Source organism: Acinonyx jubatus, chromosome C2 (genome assembly GCF_027475565.1).
Source record: "Acinonyx jubatus isolate Ajub_Pintada_27869175 chromosome C2, VMU_Ajub_asm_v1.0, whole genome shotgun sequence".
Classification (NCBI taxonomy): Eukaryota; Metazoa; Chordata; class Mammalia; order Carnivora; family Felidae; genus Acinonyx; species Acinonyx jubatus.
Window position 1 is genome coordinate 46,932,746 of NC_069384.1, and position 27,657 is coordinate 46,960,402.

Consider the following 27,657-nt stretch of genomic DNA (forward strand, 5'->3'; position numbering starts at 1 on the left):
TGTTTTGTAGTAGGATTTAGATTTAGGGGATAAACATAGAGGCATATAACTTTGTATCTCTCTTATCTGCCATCTAGTTCATTGGGCTTGCACTAAGTGATGATAGAGTGAGAATAGATCTTGGAGAGAATCTGCTTCCCTCATCTTACAGTTTACATTACTACAGGGTAAGCTGTGCAGTATTCTGTTCAGGGATACACAGATAGGGCAGAGCTCAGGCCAGAATATGGTGCCTTTTCTACTATAGAACTCTGAAGTATTTCTGCTTTGTACAGTTTTTCTCTCTTATCTGCTCTTCTTTCCTCCCTCCCTCCTTCCCTCCCTCCCTTCCTTCCTTCCTTCCTTCCTTCCTTCCTTCCTTCCTTCCTTCCTTCCTCTCTATTTATGGCACTATAAGTACTAAAACAACAATAACATTCATAGAAACCACATTGAAAATCCTATCACATCATGTTTTAAACTTTTTCATTTACTTCCAACTTCTGAATCTGTAAGTTCTTTATCTTTTTAGATTATGACATATATATAAGACTTTTATTTAATATATTCTTAATCCTCTGATGTAAGTTTCACAGCTCAGGTATGCCACTTATATAAAGAAGATCCAGGGAACAGGAAGGGATGGGAAGGGAAAGGAATTGCTGTCATTTATTGAGAGCCTACTGTGTGCTAGTCACTCTGCCTTGCCCTCTGTCTTGATATCTCAACTCTCCTTCTTGCTTTTTGGGATTTGGTATGAGGGCTAACACAATATCACACACAACCTAAGGAATGAGGATTAATGGAAGAGAGTGTTCTGAATCCAGCAGGAAAAAGAGGTAATGATCATTCATTGCCTGACTACTTCCATTCATTGACTTTTAGCTTTTGATTCATTTTATGTGCCGTTTATTGCATAGCTCCATTGAGGCAAATATGTGTGCAAGATGCTATGGGATGCTATTTACAGTGATTTTGCCCTTGTACTTTTTCTTTTAATTATTTTTTAGTGTTTATTTTTGAGAGAGAGAGAGAGAGACAGAGCATGAGTGGGGGAGGAGCAGAGAGAGAGGGAGACACAGAATCCGAAGCAGGCTCCAGGCTCAGAGCTGCCAGCACAGAGCCCAATGCGGGGCCTGAACCCATGAACCGTGAGATCATGACCTGAGCTGAAGTCAGACGCCTAACCGACTAAGCCACCCAAGTGCCCCTGTCCTTGTACTTTTAAATCAACTGAATACTGATTAAGTCTTGATCCAGAAACTTTTCTTTCATTTATTCAAATTTCTTTAATTCTCTTGAAATTTGCTAAGCAAATTTCCCCTTGGAGTATATTAAACCATGCAAATGGGAAAAACTTTGTCATGATACTGCTTTGACAGCCCAAGAACTTGAGGAATAAAAACTTCGAGAGCAAAATCCCTTCTCAAACAGTCAACTGTGGCCTAACAGTGGCTTCTTGCCAAATCGTAACTTAAAAAAGTGCTGATTACTTTTTAAACGTAATCAATTCCAATGAATACTGCTCCAGTTGGCTTTTGAAACACATAGAATCAACTTTCAGTTACCCAGAATGGCTACTACCCTAGTGATGCCAGAATATCTATGGCCCAACCCACTTATTAGCACTGGAAACCTGAAGAATCACTGATGCTGACTCTCAGTGACCTCAAATTTAGACTCTGAGATTTTTATTCAAGTGCTGATATTTTCTGATAAGACGGAAGTACAAGCTTATATGATTGATTGCTAATTTGTGTCACTACTACACTATGCCACTTACAGTGTGCTATAAATTAATTTTTAAGTAAATCGTATTATCTTATGAGTAACTCAATCACATTTCATCATCTTACCTTTTTTTTTGTTTTGCAGAAATTATGAGTTCTTAGTTAAATGCGAGGATTTAAAATTTACATGAGTTCATAAACTTACATTTGGCATTTCTTTCTTATTTTAATATATCATAGACTCAAAATATGAAAGTGGTGTATGTGTCACTTCACCTCTGAAAGTTGCTGACTTCTGGTTAAAAACAGTCTCCATCCATCCATCCATTTATCCATCCATCTATCTATCCATTTGTCCTCTATCTATGGCTATCATTTACTAACAACTTACAGAACAGATGTCTGACTCTCTTCTTCTGTCTTCCCTCCTCTCTGCTTAAAACACATACACGTTACACAAGTACATATGCAGGCTTTCTATGTACACTCACCAACAATTACAAGAGGAAATTAAAAACAGTGGAATTCAACTGTTTAGATTAGAAATGGGAATCGACTTCCAAAAGGCTAAAAGCAGTATCTTTTCATCTACTCATGGGGACCTTCAATAACTAATAGCACTTTTTGTGTGTGAGGATTATCAGCAGTCATTTATACCACTATATTAGTAGTAGGATGGGTGGGAGGGTGATTGACTTTGATGCATGGCTTCTACATGCACAACATTTAAAATTTTTCATGCTCTCGAGAGGATAAAAGGGTTTGTATTCTTCAATTAGGTAGTGACAATGAGAAAATATTATTAAAATTCCCTGGGAAAGAAACACATATGTTTATAATGTTTTCTTATTGCAGTGAAATTCAGTGGGTAAAAAAGATACAATATTTTCCCTTCTTAGTTGAGGGAAGTGGAATATTCAAAGGGAATACTGTGGTGTATGTGTGTGTCTGTGTGTGTGTGTGTGTCTGTGTGTGTGTGTGTGTCTGTGTGTGTGTGTGTGTCTGTGTGTGTGTGATGACTTCTATAAGAGTTAGGCCTAGACTGCATCTTCTATGTTCTTTGAAGAGACACTCAGCAACTATTTTTTGAGCATCTTCTGTGTCTATGTATTACGATTCTGAGTTCATGGCAAGGGAGGCAGATAGTATAAAGTATGACTCTACCCAGATTTTGATGAGTAGATAAACAAATGAACAAAAGCCAAAAACCAATTAATGTTTAAATTGGGATGCTGAGTTTGGTGAAGAAAAAATTTTTGTAAAAGCATCAGGCCTATAAATATCTGGGAGGTCTTCATAACAGAAGTTAAAGTTCATCTGGACCTTGAAGGGGAATTAAAGAATTCCAGGAAGAAGAATAGCATGGCAAAGGAACCCTGGATAGAATGGAGTCATTGATTGACTCTTGTTGAGCAGTGCTGACCCTCTACAGGCAGTTGTGCCAGGTGGTAGACATTGCAGCCCTGGAGGAGAGGGTGGTCACATAGGGTGGGCCCAGACTGTACATGGGTCTTATCATTCAAGCAGCGTGGCTTGGATTTTAACAATGTTGTAGACAATAAGGTGCCATCGGCAGCTTTGAGCAGTTGAGTAATATATTGAAGCAATTTTAAGTGAATCATGGCATTGTTCTTTTTCAGTTGTATATTGAAGTGTAATATTAAATATAAATATATAATAAATAGAATTAGAAATGCTCCGACCTTGTCATATATTAATGCTTCTTTTAGGTACAATCTTGGGAGAGCTGAGGGTATGGAGCAGCCTCTACTGGAAATTTTTAATTTATTTTTAATTTATTTTTTAAAGTTTATTTATTTGAGAGAGCATGCGTGCATGTATTGGGGGTGGGCAGAGAGAAAGAGAGAGAGAATCCCAAGCAGGCTGTATGCTATCAGCACAGAGCCTGATGCAGGGCTCTGTCTCTGCAACCATGAGATGATCTGAGCCAAAACCACGAGTCGGACACTTAACAGACTGAACCACTGAGGCACCCCTAGAATTGCTTCTTAATTTTTAAACATGTATTTTTGGGTAGAAGGAGAGATCTTTTTAACATTGATTACAGTATAGTCAGAAAATATAGTCAGTATGTTATCTACCTTTTGAAGTTTGTTAAGATTTGGTTTATGCTTAGTTTTGGTTATGTGCTTAGTTTTTATACAAGTTCCCTATCTGCTTGAAGAGAGTGCATATTCTGTAGGAGTTAAGAGCAGTGTTCTCTACATAGATAAAGATTGCTTATTACTTTTTTGTTAAAATCTTCTGTAACCTTACTGATTTTTGGCGTCTCAATTTATGAATGGCTTCGAGAGGTATGTTAGAATCCTCCACTGTGATGATGGATTAGTCTGTCCTTGTGTTTCTGTCAATTCTTGCTTCACATATTTGAGACCATATTTTTATATGCATGTAAGTTCAAACTATTTCTCAGAAATGGAATTTCTTCACCTTTATATAATGCCTCCATAGATGCTTTCCACCTTAAAGTCCCTTCTGTGTCATATTAACATAGCTGTGTAACCTTTCTTTTGGTTAGTAGTTGCCTGATGATATTTTTTTTCCAACCTTCTCTTTTCGGCTTTACTGTATTCTTATATTCTAGTGAGTCACTTATAAACAACATACCTGGGGATTATTATTGTTAGAATTGTTTCAATCCACTCTGACAGTCATTGTCTTTTAACATGACCATTGAGTTTATATTACAGTGATTATTGATGTATTTGGATTTACTTTTGCTATCTTATTTGATGGTTCTATTTTTTAACCACCTATTTTTTTTTTTTGCTATTGTTGTTATATTTCATTTCTTAGTTTCTTTTGAATTTTATTTTTATTCATTTTCTCCCTCTCTGTTTTGGAAGTTACATACTATTCCTGTTGTGTTAGGAATTAATTGGCCTATAAATTCTACCTCACAAGTTAAATTAGCAGTCTAAAGCTGATCAATATTTTAATCCTCCTCCAAAAACTTTAGTGGTTTCAGAACATTTTAACTCTTGAGTACACCCTCCCAGTTTACATATTATTTGTCTTATGTTGTCTCTTATATTTTAGTTTTTTTTTAATTCCACAAGATGTTACCATTATCTATAATTGTTCTTTTAGTCAATGTTGGTTTAGATGTGCCAACATGTTTGCCACTTTCTTTCCTCATCATTCCTTCTTTTATTCTAGAGTTTCTTCTGGGATCACTTTCCTTCAATAGATAATGCATACTTCTGAAGTTCCTCTAGTGGACGTCCGCTCGTTGCACATTCTTTTTATTTATTTGAATGTCTTTACTTTACCCTTGTTCTTAGGAGGATTTTTACTGAGTATAGACTTCTAGGTTGATACTGTTTTGTCAGGACATTGAAGATATTATTCCTCTTACTTCGGGCTTCTCATGTTAATGTTGAAAAGTCAGTCATTGATCTACAAGTCATTCCTATTCTTTCTGGCTGTTTTTTTTATTTTCCCTTCATCTTTGATATTCTGCAATTTCATTGTGATGTACTTAAGTATAGATTTCTTTTGTCCCTTTGGGCTTTCATTGAGAATCTGAATCTGTGGACTTGGGTGTTTCTTTAGTTCTGGAAAATTGTCAGCCAATATTAACTTGTCAAATATAGCTTCTGAATATTTTTTTCTTTCTTTACCTTTTAAAACGAAGACACGTTAGACCATCTTACTCTGTTCTTTATATCCCTTAATTGCTCTTTCAGTTGTTTTTATCTCTTTAGTTCTTCAGGCTACATTTTATAATTTCTTCAGATTTTTTTTCTAGTTCACCAATTCTCATTGCTGATATGTAGTTATATTTTTCATTTCCAAAAGTTACACTTTTTTCCTGATTTGGCCTTTTATAGTCTGTTACCGATTTAATAAGAAATGTCAATTCCTTTTTTACCTTTATCATATTGAGTATGTTTTATGTGCTGTCTGATAATTTAAATATCTGGGATCTTTAAATATCAGCAGCTCTGATTCTATTGTCACCTCTCTGTCTATCAGTCATTGTGCATTATGTTTTGGTTTGTTTTCAGATTTTTTAATATGAACTCCTGTATATTAGAACTCTATATGTGAGAATTCTTTGAACCCTGGGTTGCAGATTGCTTTCTCTAGAGAGGACTTATGTTTGATTTTGCCAGATGCCAGGAGATGTTTTCAGCCCAGAATCTCTAGACCCAGGTTTTTTTGGTTTTTGGTTTTGGACCACCCAGTTAGTACAAATTTGGGCTGCCAATTCTCATTTGGGCTGTCTTGTTATGATAAATTTTTTGTGGAGTTTATTTCTCCCCTTACTCCAAATGCCATAGTTCAAAGAAAACAGTTTTCCTTACTGTTCCTAGATATTGATTTTGTTTCTAAGTCATCTTTACACTCATGATTTAGCTCTTTGCAATCCCAGCTTTATGTAGGGCTGGGGGGATGCTGGGTTTTGTCCTCTGTGCCCTCTGATGCTAAAATATAAGTTCACAGAGTTCAAAAAATGTTCTAAAGCAATAGCCACCTTACTTGCTGGGTTTTCACTTTTATTCAGTCTTTAACCATTGAACATTCCTTAGTCACTTGCTGTCTCAACGATGTGTATTTTAAAATATTTTATATATTTCATTTAGCACTTTATGTGTTTTTTGTTTGTTTGTTTTTGGTAGTGGTGGTGTTTTAGAGGTTTTTTTTAGTGAGATGAGCTTAGAGTAGCTAATCAGTTTCAGCATTGAAATTGGACATTAGCACAATATAATCTAATAGTGAAAAACAACCTGTGTAGGAAATATTTCAGATTAATATGTTAGAGCCACTTGTTTGCTCCTTTATGCTAAGAAATGGAGTTTTAGCTTAACTCATCATTTCTATTCATTGTTCAGTGTCCTAATCGGCTACTAGCAATTTTCAGATGTCAAATAATATAAACATTGTCTCAAATATAAGCTCAATTATTAGCAAAACTTTTTAACTTTTAGTCTTTGTTAGGTCTGTTTGTTAATGGGAACATAGGTCTGCTGTCTAGGATAGCTATGATCCACTTGCACTTATTAGTTACACTTATATAAATGTAATTATTTTCTTGATTTTTCACGGTTATTACTCCTTAGTTTAGGCAAACACATATTAGTCAGAGCCCAGTGTAAAGAGAGGCAGTCTTAGAGAGTTAAAGGGAGCTTCCTCTATACTTTTACTGAACAACTGCGAGAAATCAGATATTATTGAAGTCTCATTCCAGGTGCTTCAGAAGGAAATAATTCTTAGGGAATGATTCCACTTTCAAGAAGGTAGCCCATCTTACATTCAGGAGCTTTTCACAGTCTCTAATTTGGTATAGAATAACATGTAATGTAAGATGGCTTTTCATCTTGGAAGAGCTCCTAAAATATGGTGATTTTGTTTGCCTCCATTGAGAAGTGTCCTGAAAATAGTGCCCCAGGTCCTCCACATAGTCTAGAATGTGAGTAACCCAAAGGAAATGATATATTAGCTAGGATGCTTCCAGCTGCAGTCAACAGATAACCTGGACTCCCTTTGGCTCAAACAATGGCAAAATATATCATCTTACAACAAAAAATCCAAACTTGGGCAGGCTCCAGACATGCCATGTTGCTTATGCTTCTCTGGCTTTTGTAGTTCTGGCCTTTTCCCCCAGGGGACTTCATCATCACCCTGGTAGCAAAATGGCATTAGCAGTTCCAGGCATCACATCCAGAGATAGATCCACATGCATCACCTAGAGGTAGAATAGGGACCATCTCTTCTGGGTTCTCCTAAGGAGCCAGGAAACTGCTCATAACCATTCCCACTGCCCTCTCTCTCTGCCCCTCCTCTCTCTCTCTCTCTCTCTCTCTCTCTCTCTGCCCCTCCCTCCCTCTCCCTCTCTCTCTCTCTCTCCCTCCCTCTCTTTCCCTCTCTCTCTCCCTCTCTCTCCCCCTCTCACTCTCCTTCTCCCTCTCCCTCTCTATTTCTATCTCTATCTCAAAAGAAATAAATAAAATTTAAAAAGAAGTGAATGTTAATATTGTGTCATTTGTTGATCTTTTTCTTTGGACATAATATAGCATTTTTCTGTGGGCTAAATTTGTTCTGTTCTCATAGAATATTAAATCTGTTTGACAAAGTGAATTTAGATCTCTTTAACTCTATTGACTCCATTAATACTACATGTGGAAAATTAGCTAATGTGAAGAACATTATATCTCTAATTTTAGGGTTAATGTAATGGTTCATGAACTTTGAGGATATGGTGTTAGTGCTACTTAAGAATCTCAGTTATATGGAGCACCTGGGGTGGCTCAGTTGGTTGAGCGCCCGACTCTTTATTTTGGCTCAGGTCATGATCTCACATGGGATCTTCATGGGATTTAGCCCCTCATGGGGCTCTGCACTGGCAGTGTGGAGCCTACTTGGGATTCTCTCTCCCTCCCTCCCTCCCTCTCTCTCTCTCTTTCTCTCTCTCTCTCTCTCTCTCTCTCTCTCCCTCTCTCTGTCTCTGCCCTTCCCCTATGTGCACACACACTCTCTCTCTGTCAAAACAAATAAACATAAAAAAAGAATCTTAGCTATAAGTAATGATGAAATTAATCATTATGCTGACCTACTAGCTCATGTTTCATATATACAGTTCTGACTTAGAAGTTCATGTAATAGCTTACTTATTTGCATTCTCCCCAGACTGTTCTTGCTCTTAATTCACTATCATTCCTTTAGCCTGAGAAAATGTAAATTAGTTTTAGAATAGAATCAAAGTAGTAACAAATCTGAAGAGATTCAATGGAAAGAAATGTTATTAAGTGTTCTGCTGGCAATTTTTTACTGAATTTGCTAAAGCCTAAACTTTCTAGTTGGAAGAAACAAGTCACCTGCCTAAGGTTGTTTATTGGGATGTTACCATATTTTATTGTCAGATCATGGCTTTTTTTGATGTGATTTGGTGACTAAATTTGTTGTAAATATCACAGAAACCATTATTTCTGTTCACGTATTTTTATTCATCACCTTTGTTCAGTAATTAGATAAATGTGAGTGTGTGTATGTGTGTACAAGTGTTTGTTACATTACGTGTGTGTGTGTGTGTGTGTGTGTGTGTGTGTGTGTGTGCCTTATAACTGTATTGCAGTTGCTTTATCTTCAACTAGGAGTTGGGCGAATGAGGTCCTGAAGACGATTTTCAAGAGGGAATGACTTGAAAATTTTTAACAATAGGGTGAATAGGTGTACAGCCCTCAGGTCTTTGTGTCTCTTGACTGGGTCAGCTTTCATACAACAAAGCCTGCAGGCTTTTCCCGAAGAAGAAGTGTAGGGCTGCAGTAGTGACTGTGGCCTAGAACTGGCAATGCCTTGCTTAGATGAATGCAGGATCTGTGTATCTGTTCTCTCAGGGTGTTCCTATGAGGAAATCTGGGGACTATCAGGACTCATCTTTTGCTTTCACTTATCTCCATCTCCAGTAACGATATTTTGGAATCTAGGTATTTTTGAATTTATTAATCTTCAAAACTAAGATGAGTTTGGTAAACTCAAAAATACTGTACATTTTGTAGAATTTCAAGCCTTCTCTCAATCTAAGACTAGATCTTAGCTTTCTAAGGTATAAGGTTTTAGGATTTTTTTTTCTATCATAATAGACATTTAAGAATTACGTAGTTTGACGAAAGCAGATAGCCAATTCTTTTAGTGAAATTATCAGAGTTGGCTGTCTTTGTACAGTAACCGCCAACTGCTTTAATTTCTATGTGGAATCCTTTACTCTTTATAGATAACTGATTTATACTTAAATAGAAGTAGAGTTCTGTGGTAATTGAAAACGATTTTTATTTACCAACAGCCCCTTATAGAATACACAGATACTTTAAAATAAAATTAGATTTCACCACCAACCCCAAAGGCATTTTGAAGGTAAAAATTCTGATTCCCTCTTTGCCCAATCCATAAACATTTCTATTAACTTCTTTATAGCTTTCTTTTTATTGAAGCTGGGTGACTAGACATTCAGCATTCATTTATTAAGTACCTACTACATTAAATGAGACATATTTGATGGGAAGAAAGCCATTTAACATAGAACCAGCATATAATGGTCTTAAGTAAACTTAGTTCCTTTCCTCTCTGTAGTTATATTCAAAGTTTTGTGCTATATGGTTGAAAATAAGGAGACAGATCCCATGCTTCAAGGAATTTATACCTCGGGTTGGTTGGAGAGGTGTTAATATGGGAGAGGAGATAGCTGGTTAAAAACTAAGTGAATTATACAAAGTGCATAAAGTACCCTTTCCATGCAGAAGAAGAAATTCTACATCTGGAAAGGTATGAGAGAAGGTGGCACTTAACAGTTGAGGTAAAGTTCTGCCCCATTTGCTCCTCTGTTGTGGATGCTAAGTCAAGAAGGAACTAGTCTGGTGTCAGGTCTGAATAGGGCATGGAGGTGGGGGCAGTGGGGTATGGCAGATTTTCACAGGTCACATTACTCTTGTGTGTTGGCGTCCTGTTCTCATTCCATGAATAACCATTTCTTGTTATTTGTTTTTTATGCTTTTAAAGTCTGTTGCTTATGGTTTCTTTTGCTCATGGAAGAAACGTGATAATGCTGAATTTAGATAGATCTTAGGGCAATTTACATTCTTCCAGCAAAAAGTGAATACCGTACTTTAAATCTTCAGAATGTAGGAGGTTCCCCCATTTTGCAAAAAGACTTTCATTTGTAAAATATTTCCCCAGAGAAACAGTGTTACTAAGTAGAGAGTTGAATCCTACACTAGCACATGGAAGCTTACTAAATCCATAATAAAGCCAAAAATCTGTATTTAGGTAGCTGCAGTGGTATGGTGATATTGTAGAACAGTAATATCATAGCTCACAAGATTTATACATACTGTGACTATTACAGCATGCAGGGGAGAACAATATTCATGCAAATGTGTAGAGTTTAAACTGTATTTTAAACTCTAATGTGTAGCTAACTTTTTGTAAACTAGCCGGGAGCCTATGTTTTACATAAAACATGATATTTATTAGCAAATGTGTTCCAGGTTCCCACTTTGGATTCCAGGTGAATACCTCCCTGCCATATCCATGGCAGCCCTTGGCCAAGTAGCCTGAAGAAAATTAAGTAGCTCTGCAAATACTCTTGCCCTCCAGGTGTCATCTTTTTGAGCAGAATGTGGGCTGGCTTTTTATAGAGAGGTAACATTCACAAGTCAGGTGTTCATAACCCAGAGAATGCTTATATGTATTTTATGTGGCCAGAAGGGTTAAACTTAATATATTTTATTCTTAATTCTTCCAGGTTCAAGCATGACAGCATGATCTTTTAGGCAACTTGTAGTTACCCATGTTCATGACCGGAAAAGCTGAAAACATTCCCCTTTAAATAAAGGATGAATCATAATTCAAGTAGCTTTGCAGTTGGCTTTATAGATTTAATGAGCTATTGCTCAGCAGGAGTTTTTTGTTTTGTTTTGCTTTTTAATGTATCCTGCAACATGATTGGTAATATTTGTGGGTTCTTCAAAATACTCTATTTCCTTCCTGCTCACGGACAAGAGCTTATATTTGGAGCCATCTCCTTTTCCAGAAGAAGCCAAGATCCTGGTAGTGTCTGCCAGGTATAGTTTAAGGAATTTAGTTCAACAATAACATAATATTCATGGCAATATTTCTTGACCTATGGTTGGGTTTGAGTAAGCCAAAAGAGGATAATCAGTGCAGACTGAAGTAAGCATTTGTTTTTTGTTAGTATATAACAAAATATATAATATAGTATAACACCAGACTTCCACATTTTATCTCCGTAAATCTCTTTCATCTTTGGTGGGAAACCCCTTCCTCTTAACTAATCTCCATGGTCTTTACTTGACACGGGGCAATCAATCCCCAAGCAACCTGAGCCCATTGAACAGGTGCCTTGTTAAAAGAATGTGGTTAAATGTTGGGTAAACTCTAGCAGTGATTGCTAGAAAAGGAAAGAATGCTGATATTTGCTGAAGGTTTGACAAAGGAGCCTCTCACTATGTTTGACAAAGCTTTAAGCTTTAAGATAGGCTTTTTGTAGAGGAGGCATGCGGCTCAGTAGAAGAGAGAACCATTTGCTTCTATAGTAAATTGTTGCAGTTCCATATTCTAAACCATGAGTCACAGATGTCTTTATGATTACACATCCCTCCCAGCATATGAGAAATATACTTTAGAGAACAGGAAGTTAAGAGAAAACAGAAGTGTGAATAACTGCTAATGGTGCTCTCTCTGGCTCCGTTCCGTCTGCCATTTCATCATACATAAAGGGTAGTTCAGAGATTCTTTCCTGGCAAATAAGTGGCAACATATGTTTGAAACAGTGAATGGAAACTATAGGGAGAAAATGACAGGCATATGGCAATAGGAAGGCAAGGGAAAATTTGTTGCCCTAATGTTAGCCACATAATTGGTATGCTCTTCTATAGAAGGGCTGTTTTACTTTAAAAAGTCTGCATGCCCCATTAGTACAGCATTTCTGTGTGTGGAATGTATATATTTTCTAGGTTTGTTTTGTTTTTTTCATGAATGGCTGTCACATTAAGCTATTGAAACTCCATACAGAGGTCTTGAGAGAAAGGTTCTCAAAGGGGGAAGACAGAATCTAGTCAGGAAATAGGACCCTTTATTAAAGTAGTAAAAACAAAAAGTGGGGAAGCACTTAAGAACAATTACTTTGAAGGGCAAAGAACAGAGAAATGGGCCCCAAATTTTGTCTTCAAGCATGCTTGTCTTTTAAAAAATTCTACAATGGCAATGTTTATGATTCACTTGTTGCCATAGCAAGTAAACCCTTGCAATGTGTTAAGATTCCATAAGTTACCTTAAAGGGCACAGGTTTGATGTTTTGTTACACATTGTGAAAGCACAGCAATTTACTTTGAAAAAATAATTTTCTTAACAGAAAATATCAATGGATGCTAAAGGCCCTGAAGCCCATTTCCAGTTGTATGTCATACAAGGCTAATAGTTAGGAAATGTGTCTTCAGCCTTTAAAATTTTATCATGGCTTAGTGTTATATTGGAGACAAGTGTTGGAAAGAAACATAATTTGTTTCTCAGAACAAATTTTTGTTTTGTTCTGTTTGCTGAGAAATGATTATGACAATATCATTAGTATTTGAGTTTCTAAGATTTAGTTAACTAATAAGATTTTTGTTGTTCAGATTGTGGGGAAAAATCAATTGGTGTTATTGATTTGGGACTTGACAATGAATAATGGTAGCATGAACATTAATGGACTTATTAATTGATGACTTATTAATATGTATATATCTGAAAATATGATTTAAACATGTGTCAATCCTGTAAAACCCAACTATTCTGTATCTTGTCTCATAATATCCTGCTTTATTATGATTGGCATAATTGGCATGCTTTTTTATGTCTGGTCTCATGCTTTAAAAATGGATACCTAAAAAGTTAAGCTAAACAAAATGTTTCATTTGTAGTCAGAAATGTCTATATACTATACTACATAGTATAAATTTCTATATATACTATACAGTTGACCCTTGAACAAGGCAAGGGTTAGGGCACCTGCCTGCACAGTCAGAAATCCACGTATAACTTTTGACTCCCCCCAAATTTAACTACTAATAGTCTACTGTTGATGGGAAGCCTTATCGAGAACATAAACATTGATTAACACATACTGTTTATGTTATGTGTATTATATACTGCATTCTTACAGTAAAGCTAGAAAAGAAAGTGTTACTAAAAAAATCATGGAGTCGACTGGCTGGTTTATTAGTCAGTGGAATGTGCTACCCCTGATCTCGGGGTTGTAAGTTTGAGCCCCACATTGGGTGTAGAAATTACTTAAGAATAAAATCTTTAAAAACGAAAGAGAGAAAATCATAAAGAAGAGAAAATATATTTTCAGTACCATACTGTATTTATTGGGAAAAATATCCACATATAAGTGGACCTCCGCAGTTTACACACAAGTTGTTCAAGGGTCAACAGTATATATACATGTAAAATAAAGCAGGACATGGCAGAATGAAGACATGATAAAGTTTTATACCCTGCCCACTACCAATTTTTATACTACTCACAAGCTAAGAATGGTTTTTACATTTTTAAATAGTTGAAAAATGTCAAAATAGTGAAAATTACCTGAAATTTAAATTTTAAGTGTCTGTAAAGTTTAATTGGAACACAGCCACATCCATTTGTTTACATATTATCTGTAATATGTAGGCTACATTCCTGCTATAACAGCAGAATTGAGTAGTTGCAGCAAGACTATCTGGCCTGCAAAACCTAAAATATTTACCACCTGGCCCTTTGTGAAAAAGTTTGCTGACCACTATTCTATACCTTTTTACAGTGTAAAACAAAGTGGACAAAAGGCAACCACATGTTTACTTTTATATATCTCCACTAATTTGTGTTCATTTGTCTGAATCAAATTTTGATTTTCTGTACTTTTTAAAAAATATTGAATAATTTATAATATCTGAAGATTAATATTATCGCCAAGACAGTGGATACGTTTTGATGGAGTACTAAAGTGATATGCTATATTTGAGGGAAAATCTAAATAGAGAAGATAGGAAGACAAAATTTTGTTTCTGAGACTGATGGGAGGTGATGAGGTTCTAAACTGGTGATATTTAGTTTTCTATTTTCTTGTCATATCACCTTCTCTTATTCTATCTTGCCCAGAAGGAGGATATCCAGGATGAGTGTGGAGGATTATGGGATTGTAAGAGAGCCCCCACCTCCTCCATTATGTGTCAAATTTTTTTGCTTAAGTGCATATGGCAAAACATACCACCATGAAAATATCCAGTGCTCATGACTAAGTGAAGTTTTCCTTGAGCCTAATCACCTTGAATAATTGAGGACTGACTGTATTAAGAAAAGATATCCTACCTCCAATATGGATTCCTCATATTAATATTTGATTTAATATTCTGTTTTCTTTTTTTTTATTTCTTGAATTAGCCGTCAAAACGTATTTCTAAATAGACTTAGTCTAATTTATCAGACTCTCAAAAACAGTCTTGGTTTAAATGTTACTTATTTGAGAGTTTAGATGTGATACATTATTATTATTTTGTTGCATATTTAAACATTTTAAAAAGATTATTAAGAAAAAGAAGCTGTATTTCCATATTAGATAGCATTATTTTTTGAGGTGTGTTGTGGGTATATGGAATGAAAAATATTACAAATCTGTTATTTCACATGGAATTACACAATGCCTGGAGGCTATGTTTGCTCTGATTCTTTATGTCTAATCTTATCTTTTTCCAACATCTTTCCTTTTAAAAATGAAAACCTAGAAAGGTCAGCTAACAAAATTTTTCTTTTGTAGTGATAAATTAATAACAGATGGACTTTTGACATGCATACACTCATACATAAAAATGTATGTACATTTTTCACATCATCCTAGTAGTTTTTTTATTTTAATGTGTTTTTGTCTATCACACAAGAATATCAGAAGAAGGTACAATTAAATGAGATATATTCCATGAACAGTGAGTCTGAGGCTTTGAGTCTGAAACTCTCATAGAAGTTAGGTACATTTAAAGCTACTCTGTTGTAAGATGAGTTAATATTAAAATGGATCAGATTTCTGTTGGTATTTCAAATCACTTGAAAAAGGCTGAACACACATAAAGAAAAAAATATCAATATCTCTTTTTATTTGGGGCCTTAGAGACAGCTACAGTAGATGTGCTTTGATTATATTAGATGGCGATATTATGTGTGCATTTATTTAGAGGAACTTGGTTTTTTCCATCTGAAAATAGCAATTTAAGAGAAAGTAGTGGGACACCTGGATGGCTCAAGTCGTTTAAGCGTCTGACTGCGGCTCAGGTCATGATCTCACTGCTTGTGGGTTTGAGCCTGGTGTTGGGCTCTGTGCTGACAGTTCAGAGCTTGGAACCTGCTGCAGATGCTATGTCTCCTCTCTCTCTCTGCCCCTCTCTTGCTCGCGCTCTTTCTCTTTCAAAAGTAAATAAACATTAAAAAAGAGAGAGAAACTAGTTTCTGGTGTTCGTTGATCTTTATTTTGTAGCATATAAAAAGTCTGTTCAATTTTATTTTGAACATAACATTTGATTATAGTTTTCAAAAGAAGATTGCTGGCTTCTGGTACCAAATTATTACACTTTGTAGGTGTTTTGGACAGTTTTTACCGTGATACATCCCTTTAGCTTTAATGAGCATTACTGATGCCCTAGCGTTAAAAATGGAGATCACATATTTTAAGATCATACAGGAAATATTCCATCTAATTCTTTCTACAAAGAAGTTGTCTGTGAATTATGTTGACTGTATAACTAAAATAATTAGAAGTTATTATATATAAAGTGTTCAGGTATTTGTGGAATCTGTGTGGTAGCTGTTGTGATTACTGCTGTTGCTTCTTTTCTAGCAATTTCCCAGTCCCTATTGTATTCCTCAACAAAATATTTCTAAGATAAAGTGTGAGGAATAACACTAAAGGTGCACTGTTCCTGCACCTGAAATTCCTGAAATTGTTCCTGAAATTGCTACAATGGACAATTTGTACTCCTACTTCCATCTTGAGTGTGACTCCACTATGGCCCACCTTCAAGGCATGTTTCCTCAGTGCACATTAACATCCCAGGGATGATTAGCAAGGCTCTGGAGTCAGACTCCCTGCTTGGGTCTTGAGCTCTCCATTTACCAGTTATGTAATCTCTCTGTGCCTTTGTTTCCTCATCTATAAAATAGGGATAATGGGAGTAAGTACCTTGCTCATTTAGTTGTTGTGAGTATTAAATGAGTTGTGGCCTGGAAGTACTTAAAGAAGCACTTATACATACTAAGAATTCAACTACTTAGCTCTTATTATACATTCCTAAGATGCTATCTATGGTGTCCTGTTTGTATTGGATCTTCGAAACTCTCTAACTCCATAGTCAGAATCAAATTGACATTATTTTAGGATGAAATAAATGTAAATGTGCATGAAAACTTTTTGGAAATTTAGGATGTAACACCCATCTAGAACAATGTTGGCACACAGGAGGTACTCCGTAAATATTCAAAGAATTAATAAATTAAAAAATTAAAAATATTATACCCATATAATGGTGATGTCATTCTTAAAATTCCTGACTAAATACTCAAATCAAAGCCATTCAATTCTTAGATTTAGGAGAGATCATTTAATTCGAATCTGTGTTAATGAGGTGTGAAAAACAAAGATGGTGATGATGAGGATATTAATAACAGCAAATATATACTTGGCATTCACTGTGAGTGAAATACTATTCTAAACACTTTATATGTATATAGATTAATTCATTTAATCTTTACAGCAACCTATAAGATAGGTACTACTGTTATCCCCATTGAATAGATGAAGAACTTAAGTCTGAGAGTTTATGAATAACCAGGATTCAAACCCAGGAAGTTTGGCTCCAGAATCTATGCTCTTAACTCTTTGTGATAAACAAGCTATAATTTCATTACAGTTATTTAGTCCAACCTTGTTTTCCCTACTTAATGTTCATCAAAACAACCATACGGTACCAAAAGTGCTAATCACTGCCTATTCCTCCCTCTTTCTGCTCTCCCGCACAAGTCTAAAGCACTGGTACTCAAACTGGGCTGCACAATTGAATTACCTGGGGAGACTCCCAGTACTTTTGATGCTTAGGTCTTAGAGATTCTGGCTTAATTGGTGCATGCTGGATATCAGAATTTTTAAAAGCTCTCCTGGTGATTCTAATATACTCAGCACAGTTTTAGTCCATTTGTCTAAACGAAAATGAAATTGGTGTGAGCCCTAGAGCACTCCTGAGGGGTTAGGACATGAAAGTAGTAGGCTCTGGATCCTTGAGCATCCAGGAGTTGAAATTCAAGCCAGTTTGCATTGTTTCTTGTTGAGAATTGTTTCCTTTGCATGCAAGAAATACTGGTTGGAAATACCAGGTGATAGTGGATTCAGAATTTACCCAGGGATTAAATTGTATATATTATTCTTTTAATTTGTTATTTTTAAAAAATCAAGTAGGTTGGTTTAGCATCCGACTCTTGATTTTGGCTCAGGTCATCATCTCACAGTTCTTGAGATCAAGCCCTGTGCCGGGCTCCTCACTGACAGCATGAAGCCTGCTTGGGATTCTCTCTGCCCTGTGCACACACGCTCTCTCTGTCTCTCTCTGTCACTCTCAGAATAAACGCACATTTTTTTTTTTTTTTAAATCAAGTAAGTTTTAGCATTGTTACAGCCTTGGGCCCTACATGGCTATTGAAAATTTGGAGAAGCAAAATGGCTACAAGCAGGAATAGGGTAGTGCCTTCCTTTAGGGTTACCGGTTTATTGCTCCAATGAGAAGAGTAGCCTGACTTTACTAAACTGTTTAGGAAAATTGATATTTATTTCAAATGTTTATGGTTTATCATCTCAGAAGATTAATGCCAAATCCTCAAAAATGTAGTGACGAGCGATGACTCATTTTAGCTCATGTCAAAACAATGCGCTTTTGTAATTTTCCTGTCTCTGGGGAAGCTATTAAACACTAAACAAAATGCCTCAGAATGAAATTGATTGAGTGTTTTAAATTATGTACTTTTGCTTGGCTATTAGCCAGAAGTTCTTTGGGAAAACTCACTACACATCAAGACCTGTGAATTGTGCTGACAATGATACTACATAGTTTATGCTGCTTCAGTACCAGCGGTGTGTATTCTAAAGTAAAATAGTCAAACAAAGCTCAGTCTTTTTGATAAACAATTTGTGTTAACTCTACTCTCCGCCAAGTGATTTTTTCTTTGTTAAACTCTGGACAGGATATAGCTAATGGAAAAGATATTTTTGTCTGCATTATCTTGATAAATAGCACAGATTCCAACAAGCTAAAGAATAGTTATTATATAAATGTATTTTAAGATTTATACATTTGTTTCCTTGTAAGTACAACCATATATCTTGTCCCCAGTAGAGCTCACCATAGTGTTTTGCATGTAGCAGATACACAAACTTTGTGTGTTATTGATAATAATGATACCAACAAATAAAACATAAACAGTAGCGTATAATTCCCTATGGTCTGTCAGTACTGTATGAAGTCTTAAAAATCAGTGTTGAGGTGCCTGGGCAATTTCAGTTCAAGTCATGATCTCATGGTCCATGGGTTCGAGCCCTGCATCTGTGCTAACAGTACAGAACCTGCTACAGATCCTCTGTTTCCCTCTCTCTCTCTGCTCCTCCCCTGCTAATGTGTGTGCACACGCTCTCTCTCTTTCTGTCTCAAAAATAAACATTTTCAAAAGCACAACTACATTTTATTTTTCAGGAACAAAATACTTAAATGACTGGCTTGCTTTCAGTAACTTCCTAAGTAATGAGGGTATTTACAATGTTAGGCTATATATATATATATATATATATATATATATATATATATATATTTTAGATTGGATATTGTTAAGAAACACCTTTATCAGTATAATGAACTCTTAGTAGTAGTAACCAAAACATTCATAGTACCATCTGACGCTTTTTGAGTAGGCAGTTGGGGACATGGTCTCCTGGCAACCAAAAGTATGGGGCCACTTAAGACCATTTGTATCACATCTGGGAAAGAATAGGTGCTCAGTAGATACTTGTTGAATTGATGTTCTACTCATACTCATCTCTTATTCTATAAGAATCAATTTCTTCAGATGCAGTTCCATGAAAGAACATGGAAAAAGGTAATGAAAATTAAATGACTTCAGAGTGATTCTATAACATGGTGATAGATATCATCCCTAATGAAGTTATCCTGATACATAAGTATCTAGCTTTCAGCCTGTTTTGAGATGGAAAATGGTGTGAAGAATGGTAATTCAAGTTGGATTTGAAAACTATAGTTCAGGGGTACCTGGGTGACATAATTGGTTAAGCATCCAATTCTTGATCTCTGCTCAGGTCATGATTTCATGGTTCATGAGACTGCGCCTGGCGTCAGTCTGCTTGGGGTTCTCTCTCTCCCCCTCTCTCTCTCTGCCCCTCCCCTATTTGCATGCACACACTCTCTCAAAATAAAAAAATAAACCTAAAAATTCTTTCTAAAAAAAATAATATATAGGATAAAATGGTCAAACTGCTGCATTCTGTTTATCTTCCTGCCCATATCTAGCTCTTGCCATTAAGCACGTTATTTATCTTCCCCAGCCTCAGCTCCTTCATCTGTTAAGTGCTGCTAATAGTAGGACCTATTTTGTAGTGATGTTATGAAAATTAAGGATTAGGTGAAAAACACTTAAAATAGTAGCTGGCATATAGTAAACACTCGTGTGTGTGTGTGTGTGTGTGTGTGTGTGTGTGTGTGTGTATTTACACATGTGCATGTTTTAAAGCATTTGAAATATTGTTTGGGTGGGCTATAAAAGAAATAGGTTTAGAAGAATTTGATAGACTTATGGAAGAAATCCAAAATTGGCTATGAAGGGTAACTTATCTTTTAGGGTTTCATCTTCATAGGCCCCAGCATGGCTTCCTTGGCTGCTACTCTCAGGGACAGGGACCCTGGTTTGATTGGATCAGTGACCTGACCCAAAAAAGTATTTGTTTCTGTTTTTACTAAGATGCTTCACACAGAAAACTATGCAATGCTGCTTTCTTATTTCCCAGGCTGAAACAATGAAATGATAAAACTATAGTCCCCTGCTGCTTCATTTGCTTGTACTAATTTGTCCTAAATGAAAAACTCTTCATTTGGTAATAGAAAAGGATGGCTTCAAGTAATAGAAACAAGCCCAAGCTAATTAAGTTAAGCAAGATCTTCAGCCAGGAAAAGTAACTACTGAGATATGCATCTTGTTTTTCTAAGCAAATGCTCCTACTTTAGAATCTGAGTGGGCCTTAATTCATTTACCTTGTTTGAATTGCCCACTTTTCATACAACCACTTTACATTTCTGGCAGCAGTGAGTGTGCTGAATGTTTTTGTTATTGTTGCTCTTAATGATAAGTGTGTCGTTTTTATTCTCACTATAAACAAAGGTCTGTACGACCATAGACCAGATTGTTTCACCATTGCAATGTGGTTATTTTGTTATTTCCATCTTTTGCTAGTATTTTGTTCCTAATCTTGGAGTAGATCTTTCAGTAGTGACAGAGAAAAACTGCTTTGCAATCAAATATTTATAACTACTTTAAGTAGTAGAACCTGCCTAGTAAAAATGTATTCCGTTTCTATATCAGGGCAGTTTTTTTGGCACTGTTTTTTCAATGAACAAATTAAAATAGAATCTTTAAAAAGATATTTAACATGCTCCTTTAAAATAGGATATCCCATTTAAAATGAGGTCAAAGAGCCTCCCAAACATTATTTTTTGTTAGTTTGACATCTTTCTCTTACAACCTTGGAAGCCTAAAGGTTTTTCTTACTTTTCTTTTGCATTTTTTTTTCTTTCTTTATGGCTGCTCATTGCTTCTCAGTCAACCTGAAATTCAGGCTTATTTTAAGTCCCATCACTGTCTGTAATGACTACCTCCTCCTTGCCTCCCATGCCCACTTGTCTTCTTTGGAACTTGGTAGTACTCATCCTCTTGTTATTCTAGTGTACTCTGTCTCAGTTGGCTCATTTCGCTCCATTTCATTGTTTCTACAAGTGACCGCCCTCTCTCTTCCCTCTCAGTCTCTGACAAGCTTCTTGAAAGAATACTATCACACTCAGTACTCACCACCCTCTTTGGATCCTTGAAATCTGGTTTCATCACCTGCCATTCTGATGGAATTGTTACTTTCAGAGGTCATTGGTGACTTCATCATCATATCCAACAGGCTATCTTCTATTATACTTCATCCTTTAGCTTCCTCTGTGACTTCATTATCCCACTTAACACAGTTACCTGCTTACTCACTCCTTGAAATTTTCTCTTTGGTTTCCAAGACACTGAACTCTCCCAAATTCTTTTTCTATATCATATTCTGCTTCTTTTCTAATTTCCTTGATAGCTTATTCTCCTTTTCTCATTCTCTAAATGCAAACCTTTGCCCAGACAATCCAGCCCTTTGCTTTCTATACTACTTCCTCCTTGGCACTCTAATCTATTCCTACAGTTTCAACTTTCCTCTCTACACTACAATTCCACATCTTTATCGTTAGCCACTGCTTGCCTGACTTCTCTCTAGCCTGTGCAGTTACTTCTAGATGTCTCACCATTTTCTCAAGCACAGCATTCCAAAGCTGCCTCTCCCAGTCTTTTAATTGCTGTTATTAGGACCAATCTTCTTGTCACCCAGACTTTTAAGAGTTATTATTTTTTAAGAGTTATTATTTTAACCACTCTGACTGGCGTGAGGTGATATCTGAGTGTGATTTTGATTTGTATTTCCCTGATGAGGAGCGACGTTGAGCATCTTTTCATGTGCCTGTTGGCCTTCCGGATGTCTTCTTTAGAGAAGTGTCTATTCATGTTTTCTGCCCATTTCTTCACTGGGTTATTTGTTTTTTGGGTGTGGAGTTTGGGAGGGGAGGGTGGGTGATGGGTATTGAGGAGGGCACCTTTTGGGATGAGCACTGGATGTTGTATGGAAACCAATTTGACAATAAACTTCATATATTGAAAAAACAAAACAAAAAAAAGAGTTATTATTTTAAGACTTATTGAGTCCAGTCATTTATACCTTTTGCATCTTCAGATTGTGTAACATACCTCATTTTATAGCTTCTAAGCATTATCTTTCCATTTTTCTCTTTTATTGAGATATAATTTATATTTAGTAATGTGCACAAACATTAAGTATACACATTGATGAGTTTTTACATAGGTATATACCTGTGTAAACTCTATCCAGACCAGAACATAGAATGTGTCCAACTTCTCAGCAGACTTCCTGTGTGCCACCTTCCAATTGGTAACTACTTTCTTCCCAGGAGGCAACTACCATTTTGACCGCTATTACCATAGATTAATTATTATGTCTGTTTTGAACTTCATCTGAATGGATTCTCATATTAATGGAAATTCAACTTCAGATAAGTGGAATTTTATATTGCTATCAGAAATATAGGCAAGTTCCACTTGGTCCACTTACTCATCAACACCTGATATTGTCCTCTTAGTTTTAGCCCTTTTGGTAGGGTTGTACTGGTATCTCATTATAGTTTTAATTTGCTTTTGTCTGATGATTAATAAATAATATTGAACTTTCTTTTCAGATGCTTATTTGGATATCCTCTTTCATGAAATATCTCTTAATTCTTTTCCTTTTTTATATTCGACTGTCAGTCATTTTTTTTAATTGATTTATAGTTCTTTATATATCCTGAGTGTCAGTCTTTTGTTGGTTATACATATGCAGATATCTTCTCCATATCTGTGGCTTGCCTTTTCATCTGATTATCGTTGTATTTTTGATTAACAGAAGTTATTAATTTTAATAAGGTACAGTTTATTAATCTTTTATGCTTGTTGCTTTTTCTATCCTTTTCAAGAAATCTTTACCTTCTTCAAGATTGTGAAGATAAACTAAGGCTCGGAGAGGTTAAGTGGTTGGCACTAAGGTTGTGGCAGACTGTTAGTTGTCTTTAAAATGTCAATTGGCAGGGACGCCTGGGTGGTGCAGTCGGTTAAGCGTCCGACTTCAACCAGGTCACGATCTCGCGGTCCGTGAGTTCGAGCCCCGCGTCAGGCTCTGGGCTGATGGCTCAGAGCCTGGAGCCTGTTTCCGATTCTGTGTCTCCCTCTCTCTCTGCCCCTCCCCCGTTCATGCTCTGTCTCTCTCTGTCCCCAAAAAAATAAATAAACGTTGAAAAAAAAATGTCAATTGGCTCTTTCTTCCTGGACATATATGGCTGTTCATCCAGTCATTTCTAGCTTGCCCTGTATTGGGAAGTGGCTATGTTGAGTTTGGATTGGATCAATGGAATATAAATAGAAGAGATGGTAATCTTCAATTTGAAAGCAAGATAGCTTTCATGTATTTTACCCTTCCCTCCACCCTCTTCACCACCACCTGCCCCCTAGTGTACTGTAACATACACATAATAGGGTTGCAGCTCTGATCATGTAGATGAAGACAACATTCTGGATGGTCCCTTGGAACAGAACTCATTTACATTTATTTAAATAATACTTAAAATTATTTCAATAAAAAGGTAGCTCAAATGCTACCTTTTCCTTCAAGCTATTCCTGATCCCCTAATTAGTATTCACCTTTTTTTTTCCCCACTGCCTGAATGTTTTCTGCCCCTGAGGACAGGGAACATTTTTTGGTCTACTGCTTTGCACATGATAGGTACTGGGTTAGCATTTTGAAATAAATTAATAATAAATTAATAAATAAACTAGATGATAAGTTAATTTTTCAGAAGCTTAAACTGCATTTTTAATATTAAGAACTGTTGATCTAGTCATGCGTGAATGTAGCTTGAGAAGTTCTATTTCCACATTGGTTCTGTGCCTTCTCTGCAGTGAGGTTCTGACTAAGCAGTTCTGAATCAGCAGATTTGCTGTGCTGTATCACTTTCATCTTCTGTAACGCAGCTCATGCACCTGGGTATCTTGGTCCTAATTGCTGACATAGTGTGACCATGACCTCATTTGACCTTTCAGCACACAGGTCCTTTTGACTGCTATATAGTGAGAAGTGGCTCACATGGAAAAAGCGATGCTGTTTTCTATTTGAAGCAAATGATTTGACTTAGACAACTATGTGACAACTGGCCTCACTCGGGTTCTCTTGGCATCTTAAAAGAACATTCGAACCATATTTGAGATGCCGTTGTGTTCCTACCTTCAAATGCTACATTTGGAGATTCTGATTCAGTATGTTTGGGATTGGGGCCAGAAATCTGCATTTTTAAATAGTTCCCTGGCAACTCTAATGATAACTTACTTAATTTGGGAAATCAGTGGAGAAGTATCAAGAGCTCAGATTCAAGAGTCCTAATTCTTCTCAATAGTTACTATCAATAACTTTGGGAAAGTTACATAGTATCTTCAAGGTTCGGTTTGATTATCTGAATATTATGCGGACCATAACAGTACCTACTTTAAAAGAATGTCATGAGAATTAAATGAGATCATCCATTTGATATGCTTAGTACAGTGTTTTATAGTAAACATTCAGGTAAAATGGTAAAACATTCAGGTAACTACCATTGCTAATATTATTATTACTAATTATCAAATTCTCTATAAGAGATCTTTCTTTGTATTGTTTTTGTTTAGAATGTACAAAATAGAATCTACTGTCTCTACAAAGAAAGGATTCATGTTGTGTTGTTGGGTGTGTGTGATCGTTCTCTTAATGAGTTCTTTGTTTTAGGTGTTTAATTAAAATTCTGTGTGGGATTACTCTGACCCCACTTCATTTTCCTTAATAATTTACCCAGTAGCCATTATATGCTTTTTTTTTTTTTTTTTTTTTTTTTTTTCATTTGAGGGACTGTTACTCAGTGTTTTGTACCTGTGAGTGCTGGGAGGGTATTACAAAGAGGTGCTTACCTGAAATGTTAAGAACTGAATGTTCTATTGCAGCATTTCTCAAACAAGTAGATAGTTAAAATGTCATAATTTAGGGACTGGAATTGCAGCTGTGGGTAAGACAAATGCTGAGAACCACCTTTCAAGTTCTGGTCCCTTATTAAAATTTTTTTCTGTGCTTCAGTGTCAGAGAATGGAACTGAGGTAATCTGAGCTAGGATTTGGTGGTGCTACCAACAAAGTAAACTGAGTTTTGATGTGTGTTGTGTTTCATGTATTCAAGGAAGAGTGATGTGGAATCCTTGGGGCAGGAGGGAGGAACTGGGAATAGGGAGAGTCATGGTATCCCAAAGGTTTTAGAGCCACTCCCTTGTACCTCAGTTATTTGTTACGAATTTACTCCAAAAGGTAACAGTAAATAATGAAAAGTTAAATTTTGGAGCAGAAATACTCTTTCATGACAGGGGCAAGATTTCTTTTAGGTAAAGCAGAAACTCTTTAAAAACTGTCTAACAGGCCTAGAGAATGGGTGGATTCACTTGAAGAGTCTTCTTTGCATAAAGAAGTAATACTATCACTAAGAATAGGGTGTCAAAAAAAGACCTTTGCCTCCATGTGTTGTATGCCTTTCATCTGCATGGATTGAAAAGTCCATAATACTGTAAATTTTAGTTAGCTCTTATAATAACTTATAGCTGCTATCAGTTCTGCTTAATTTGAATAACTCTGACTTGTATTTTGCCACAATTTGATTATATTTGCATTCCACTGACTATTGAATTCTCAAATTGCTTAGAAAGTAGGGGATGAGAGTCAATGGTCTACAAGTTTAACATTTCAGTGAGCCCTTCACAGTCAGAGTTCATTTATCTTTATCAACAAAGAGCTGTCCTCATCTGACCGGAATGGATGAGAAATTTCAGTTCTTGGGGCAAGAAGAGTATTTAGAGCCGAAATTTCAATTAGAAATAAGGTTGACTAGTTAACAGTTAAGGGCTTCATTTTGGGGTCAGGTTACCCTCTTTGCTCTTTCAGGTGTTGGACATTCTTAGTTATTCAGAACTCATGGAGTTCTTACATAGAGTTGGTTTACATATAATTTCTACTCTTTGACTCATATGAACCTAAATCTTCTCTAAAAACCTGTATGGATTTCAGAGGCTTAGAGAGGATTAAAAAGCTATAAAATTTTAAATAACTTCATCCAGTGAGCATGTTTACCTAAATGTGTCATCAAACTTCTCAGTTTTCTGGTTAGAAAACCGGTTTGGGACAGGCTGACTCACACTGTGGACTGATAGAATGCAAACACATTCAGAATTCTCCTGGCGAGACTAATGCAACAAAAACAGAGTTCTGTGAGCTTTTAGAGGTGAAGTGTTTCATTTCTCTAATAAATCTTCCTATCACTGAGAGCTTTCAAAATAAACACATGTCTTCACAGTTGTTAGGTACTGTGAGGTGGCATAGGCCTACTACTATATCCAATACCCTGTGCCACTGTCAGTCAATTTACTTTGAACTTTGGTCTTCTTCCCTAATTTGTCTATTTACTTTTTTATTGAAGTATAATTAACATACAATGTTATATTAGTTTCAGGTGTACAACATAGTGTTTTAACTTTTGTATACATTGCAAAATGGTAACTTTAATAAATCTAGTTACCGCCCATCACAGTACAAAGTTTATACAATATTATTGGCCTTCATGCTGTATATTACATATGCATGATGTACTTACTTTATAACTGGGAGTTCATACTTCTTGATCCCCGTCATCCGTTTACCCTCCAATCCTTGACCATCAGTCTGTTCTCTATATCTATGACTCTGTGTTTTGTTTTGTTTGTTTCGTGTTTTGCATTCCACGTGTAAATGGACTCAAGTGGTATTGGTCTTTCTCTGTCTGACTTACTTCACTTAGCATAATACCCTCAAGGTCCATCCATGTCATCACAAATGGCACCCCTTGCAACTCTTAAAGGAAATAATTGTTAAAGATAATCTGGGAAATATTGGTAATTAGCCCTTGGGTTGATGAAGGTAATGCTCTACAATTCTAGATATTATCCCCATATGTAAATAAACATTTTATTGGGTTTGCATTTCACTTTTGATCCTTAGATCTCAAATTCTTTGCCCAAATAGTTATTCACATTCTTTTCAATTAGCCCTTGTGCAAGGAAGGTAGATAGCAAGAATATTTCTGCCCATTTTGAAGATTAAAACATCAGTACAGAACTCAAGCTATTTTTTTTTTATCAATTTGCTCAGTACATTTGAAGGCAAATTCCAAAGATGTCCAAAGAGAGTGATATTCTCTAAGACTATGATACTCTGAAAGTAAAGTTTGCTGAGTAGCTCTTTTCAAGGACAAAGGGATGGAGATTGGAATGTCTTGGCAGAGTTGAGAGTACAGTCAAAATAAATAGACACTCCTGTTCCTTTCTCTTTTCCAGTTAGTTATATCTCATTGCCATTTGTTCACATGTTGCTGTAATTAACTAATTTTAGGCCAGGCAAAAGAGATTAGGTA

General features: G+C 36.1%; 2 protein-coding genes and 1 long non-coding RNA gene across 6 annotated transcripts in view; 2 read left to right on the top strand and 1 right to left on the bottom strand.

Annotated features, from left to right (window-relative positions):
- Positions 1–23,454, top strand: part of LOC128315156 (uncharacterized) — a 79,911-nt gene extending 56,457 nt beyond the window's left edge. Inside the window, exon 2 of the long non-coding RNA XR_008297620.1 lies at positions 22,568–23,454. This is a non-coding gene — a long non-coding RNA (uncharacterized LOC128315156). The remainder of the gene's footprint in view (positions 1–22,567) is intronic.
- CMSS1 (cms1 ribosomal small subunit homolog) overlaps positions 1–27,657 on the top strand; it is a 376,852-nt gene that overhangs the window by 67,083 nt on the left and 282,112 nt on the right. The gene's annotated exons all lie outside the window — the stretch shown is intronic.
- Positions 1–27,657, bottom strand: part of FILIP1L (filamin A interacting protein 1 like) — a 297,991-nt gene that overhangs the window by 60,155 nt on the left and 210,179 nt on the right. The window lies entirely within an intron of this gene.